This window comes from Larus michahellis, chromosome 4 (genome assembly GCF_964199755.1).
Source record: "Larus michahellis chromosome 4, bLarMic1.1, whole genome shotgun sequence".
In the NCBI taxonomy this organism is placed as follows: Eukaryota; Metazoa; Chordata; class Aves; order Charadriiformes; family Laridae; genus Larus; species Larus michahellis.
Window position 1 is genome coordinate 5,710,472 of NC_133899.1, and position 6,083 is coordinate 5,716,554.

Consider the following 6,083-nt stretch of genomic DNA (forward strand, 5'->3'; position numbering starts at 1 on the left):
TAAAGATAAGGTCAAAGTGCAATGTGAGCTAGTGGCTGGTGGTTTATAGATTGCCAGTTGATAATAGCTGATCTTTAATCCCTAGCACATACTCTATAATTCTTACACATTCTGATTAAAATTAACTCTTTCACTGATTCAAAGGAGAAGTAAGAAAAATGTAACTCGCCTGTTTCCTCCTTATGAACTATCTGAAGCAGCAAGGCACAGCCAGGGGGTCAGGTGGAATGAATCTGAAATATCACCGTCAGCATTTCAGATAAAATTTTAGGCACTGTGTAGGGGTGCTTGCCCTGTTGTCAGGTAGAGAGAGAAAAAGAAAAGAAATCTCTACCCTCTCTTCTGAATTCGGCTCTTCAGGAGGGACAAACATTTCAGAGCAGGGTGTCATCCGTTTCTTTCCATTCTGTGAAATTTAAACTGGGCTATTCTATTAACTAACAAAATATCGTCACTGAACAGACATGTGCTGTATTTCTTTATATACAAGCTGTTCCAGAGTAAACTGACTGTCACATTTTTGAATTAAACATCTTTTCACAAATAATCACCATTACATATTCTCCCATATGTGACCTGAATCCGCTCCGTGAAATTATGTCAGGAATCATTAAAAATAAGGTGGATTTTTAACTTCACACTTTTGTTTCTAAATAAGGTACTTAACCGAGTTCAATGTTGTTAGTTTTAAAATCCTCTGGGAACAGAATTATTTCAATATAAAGCATGTGACTGCAGAGCAAATCATAGGCTCCATTGAACATGAAGGATAAAAAGATTCTTCGCACAATTATATATTATGCAATTTCATATGAGGTTACCATAAAATCCGATTTTTTCAGCTAAATCGCCATTGTTCCCAAAATGTTGTAACATTACTTCTTAAGGGTGACTAATCTTATAAACATATGCATTTATTTTATTTTATTTAAAACACAATTTGTGCTACACACGACTGCTCTGACACACTTGTTATACGTGTGCATTGCTCCTCTCTTCCTAACCTGTTGTCTGTTGGATGACCTGTCTTCACTTTGGGAGATCATCAAGGCAGCATGTCTTTGTCTCCATTTGGAAAGCACTGCCGGAAAAAGGTGGAAACAAAATAAGAAGCCAGATTTAAAAAAAAGATATATGGGCTTTGTTGGAATCAGTAGTATTAATAAAGAAACAGCCAGATTGAACCAGAAGGCTGTAGGGGATGAAGGGTATCGAAGTCTACATACATACAGATATGCGGATATATATATACACACACACAGCTAAGCATACGCATACACTATATATGCATGTATATACATACACATGCATATACGTGAGAGAGAGTGTGTGTATGTGTATTGAGATGTAGACTTGTATACACAAAGCCAAGTAAGGGATTTTTCAGCAATGTTGAAGACTGAAAAGCATCTGGCAAAAACGCAAAGCCATCTCATTCTACTTCCAGTAAGCCATGGGGACATTTTCTCTGTCCATGATGTTCTGCTTTGCTTTAATATGTTCTCTTCAGCACATCCTCAGCCATTTACATGTCCACAGCTCTTAATGCTGCAGTTTTAATTATGTGACCCATTAGTGGTCTAATCTGTAGCAGTACTAAGGAGATCTCCATACAGCAAGCAAGCAATAAAAAAGATTAATTCGAACCACTTTTGCCCTTCTTCACCATGACTGTTCATCTGCATCATCCATCCACCCTTCACGACAACATTTTTGTTGTTAGCAGCTCCCCGCCTCAGGCAGATTTTCTTCACTGTATTTTTTTCTGCTTTAAACAATTGTGGTGAAGGCTACAAGCTGTTTCTACCTGGTTCTTTTTGCTATCACTTCCCTCCAGTCTCCGAGTGCCTTGAGCTTCTCTCCCAAACTTAAAAAGGACCATGAAGCCATCTTTGGAGGAAAGCACTACTCTGCCCAGCATTGGTCTGGTTGTGGCCATGCAAGGCTGAGGATGACATTCAGGGTGTGATCTCTGTACTCAATGGAAATAAAATTTCCCTAAACAGAGGAGCTGGTTATCTAAATTTCTAGTATAACAGTAATGTTATTGCCATGTGTCTACCTTTGTACTTTTGGTCCACTTACACAAGAAGCAAATCATTGCCTTATAAATCAGAGAGAGACAAATATTATTTCTTATCTCTATGTTGAAGTATACGTACTTAATTTACTTTAATCTCAACCTTCCTCTTATAAAACTTGAGTTCTAATTAAAGCCCATTAAAAAAGGTCATATTGCCTTAATATGGCTTTAAACTGTGCTAAGAAATTTCAACTATCAACTGCTATCTATTATTACCAAATAAATACTCCAATATTAAAGCCGATACAAAACTTAAAAGTTGTTCTTGCTGAAATCACAGATTGCTATCTCCCTGTACCAGAGGTAAAAGCTCTAATCTTTGTTAAATATTGTCTTATTGACATAACCTCATTTCAAAAGAAATGCCACCAGCATTATCTAGAAATACTTCTCTTGCACCATCCAAGTATAATTGCAAATACAAACTACTAATAGTTTTTCAGATTTAAATAACAATAGTTTCCATATGTTATTCTGACAAGGTTTTGTTTGGATCAAAACAGTTTTGATAAAATACTGTTTTGTGAGGTATTAATGTTAATATTAATACCTATTTTTGTGAGAATTTAATTTTCTTGAGATTTTAGGTTTTTGTGATATTTCAGTATTTTTTTGGTAAACAAAAATACTGTTTTCTTTTACTATAGTCATATTTTTCATAGATACCACTAGAAATACTGATTCGCTCATTTAAATAAAAATATAATGTAACCTAGTATTAAAACTTTTCAAGTGTTGAGGCCCAGACCTGCCAGCCCACCAGTACTAGTATGCAACCAGAGCCTGCCCAGTGATCATAATGCCCAAGCATTTAAATGCCCAAACATTTAAACACTAGCCATTCAAAGAAGTAAACAGCCACAGTGCCCACATAAACTTCCTCGCTGTAAGACTTTTATAACCTTATCTGCATCTTTCAACATCCCAAGACTATTTACATGTTTTAATATTTAATATGTTATACAGTTCAGTGATGTGTGTTCAAGTGGGCAGAATGACAACATGAAGGTTGGCATTCACTTCCATGACTGAAGGTGTAGAAATGGTGTTACAGACATTTACAGTGACAGAAGTTACTGCTGCTACACATTGTCTTACCTTTTAGCCTACTGTATGTCTTTGGGAGAACAATGAAGAAAAACGAAAAAGAACTGTTTTCTGGTTTTAGTCAGGTGGCATCTGCGTATAGAGTGCTTAACACAAAAGCAGCGTTCCTGACCAGAGAGACTGCTGGACCTCCAGTCTTCTCATTATGGGGAGCGTGGAGCTGATCTCTTTTGTAAAGTGTTGGATGTCTACTGATAAGAGACATTATTAATGAAAACAACTTGTAACACAGCTTTTTTCTTTCTGTTTCCATGTCCTATAAGCTTAGAAATAGCTCATACCAAGAGAAGAAAAATGTGTCACAAAATTAAATATAACGAACAAGAGGTGGAAGCTGGACTGCCCTAGAAATCTGTCCAGTCTTACTCTCATGGAAACCTGGAGTGACTGCAGAGACCCCAGTGCAGTTGTGATGGCTGCAGATTCACATTCAAACAATTTTTTTTGGCCTCTGTGTGTGTGTGTCCTAGGAAAAGTTCAGTCCATTTGTATCTACCAGTTAATGTTTTACCCAAAGAGGGTACCTTTAATCCGTAGAACAGTTCTCTTATTAAGATAATAAGGTAACGGCACATCTGATTGTGCCACTTAGTTGGTCATGATCATAAGAACACATGAGGTGTCAGCAAATGCTTCAGATAGTTCTGCTACTTTCTGTGTGAATTCAAGGCTAACCTTAGCAATCAATAACTCTAGCTTGATTGATTAATGTTCTTATGGGGCACACTTACCTTCTTCCTCCCAATAGTCAAAGTTCTGCTGTGGAAAGCAAAAAAAAAACCATAGGAACTAGCTGGGAAAGAGGGAAGTGTTGAGACATCAACTGTATGGCAGGTGAGGAAAGTCAAACTACAAGCCCAAAGGCAGTACTAGATTTTTCCAGAGACAGTTCCTAGGAGAAGATCCTCAAGGACTTATCCAGGCAACATTTGTGCCAGAAGGTAACCAAACACATCCTATAAACAGAGGTTATGTCCAACCCAGCAACTCCCGAATGTAGCCTTATTTATCTTTATCCTGACCCCATCATGCCAGGCATGAGTGTCTAATTTGATTATTGCACCCTGTAAAGATAAGAATTGTTTTCCCTGGTTTTCTAAACAAGATAACATCAAAATTGCAACTTGGCAGGGCTCTCTGGTAAGTTCACTGTGTTGCCACATGGAAAATTAGACAGTAGAGCAACAATAAAAACAAACCTTTTTGAGTCAGCAAATAACTGGGTCTCACTATCAGGACAAGCATCCCAGGAGAGCAGCAAGGAAGGAAGCGTGATTGTGACCCACATTCTTAAACTAATTGGCAGATGGGCTTTTCTAAAGCCAGCTGGGGAGATGAAAGATGTACCTAGCGGCTTTCCTCCATCCCGTTCCGGACAGTCTGCTCAGTACTCAGTACTTCCTACCTATACGAGTAATAATTAAACAGATCTTTCCAAGAGGCAGCTCTGCACACTGCGCAAGTGCACGTGACACTAAAATGGACCACTCACGATCTTGTTTCAAGTTAACCATACCTGAAAATCATCTTTTTTCTACCTCAAAGCCATAGTAATATAAATAATTTTTCCATTTATATGATTATTCAATTCATAGAACAGACATATATTTCTATTGCTGATAAATCTATACATTACACTCAGTAATATTCAGGAATGTAAAGATCGTAATATCTTCCTATAGAGAGTAAATTTATTTGCTTTTGCTCAAGGCAAATGAGCAACAGCCAAAAGGAACAGGGGTGTGATTTATTCCTTCCCATTGGCAACTCTTCACTTCCTTAACTCTTCAAATCTAGTACTTTCTGGCCTCTATTAAGGATTGTCAAGCTATTCTGCTGTGCTGCGACGGCCTTTTGAATCACAGGATGTTCTTAGGCTGTCACGATGCAGTTGTAATCTGCACTAGGGTACAAATCAGGACCACGCTGAAATCAGTGGCGGCACCATACCTCTCCTTGTCTACGCGCCAAGCTCTCCAATGACCCAGTGAAGTTCTGGAACTGATTTTTTGCAGGTCTGGGACACCAAAGTTCAGAAATAGAAAAGTTTTGTGAATGAGCGTGTTCTCCTAATAACAGTAGTTGGTCACGGAGAAATTTGCAGTTGGATTCAGGATGCCCTGAGCTGTAGAGCTATTGATTATGTTGAACAAGAATTTGGGCTTGTATTTTTCAGAAATTGCAATCCGGTGCTTGGTGCCTAACTTGGGGCATGAAAGGCTGATTTGCAAAGGTGTCAAGGCAAGCCTACCACACCTACGTATGTTAGATAAGCATTGTGCATGCTCATCTCCTGTTCTGTAAGAATTTAGGCATATAAAGCTAACCTTTCCAAATAGCATATAATTTACATATAGAAGCTTAGATGAAAAAAATATGAATTAGTGATTATGAGTAATTTGAGATTTGGCTACTGAAACTGAGCTGGTTTTAAGGGGTTCAATTTTTAGGAGCGGTGACCACCTAGAAGGTTCCCTTACAGAATCTCAGTGTAAGCCATCATTTTTTTTTAACACCTATTAACTTTTTCAGCATTGTGAACAAAATACTTCTCATATTTCTTTCACCTCGACAGCTTCTATTCACAACAACACCAATAACAAATTAATAAACCTTGAAGGATCCATTTGAAAATCAGGAATAAATCATTCATCATTGCCTTTTGTGATGTTTTATATAGCGCAATGCTTTTCTGAAGAAACTTTCTCTTGATGGGCACCATCTGGTGTAACTCATAAGGGCAAGTTAGGACTCTCTAAGAGATCCGCAGGGCCCCCTAAAACATTTCTGAGGAAAATTAAAGACTTATTCCAAGAGACGCAAGAGGGTTCAGAAACAAAGGAGTTATTCATAGCTTTATCGCAGCTTGGAGCGAGGGTATGAAAATATTGAG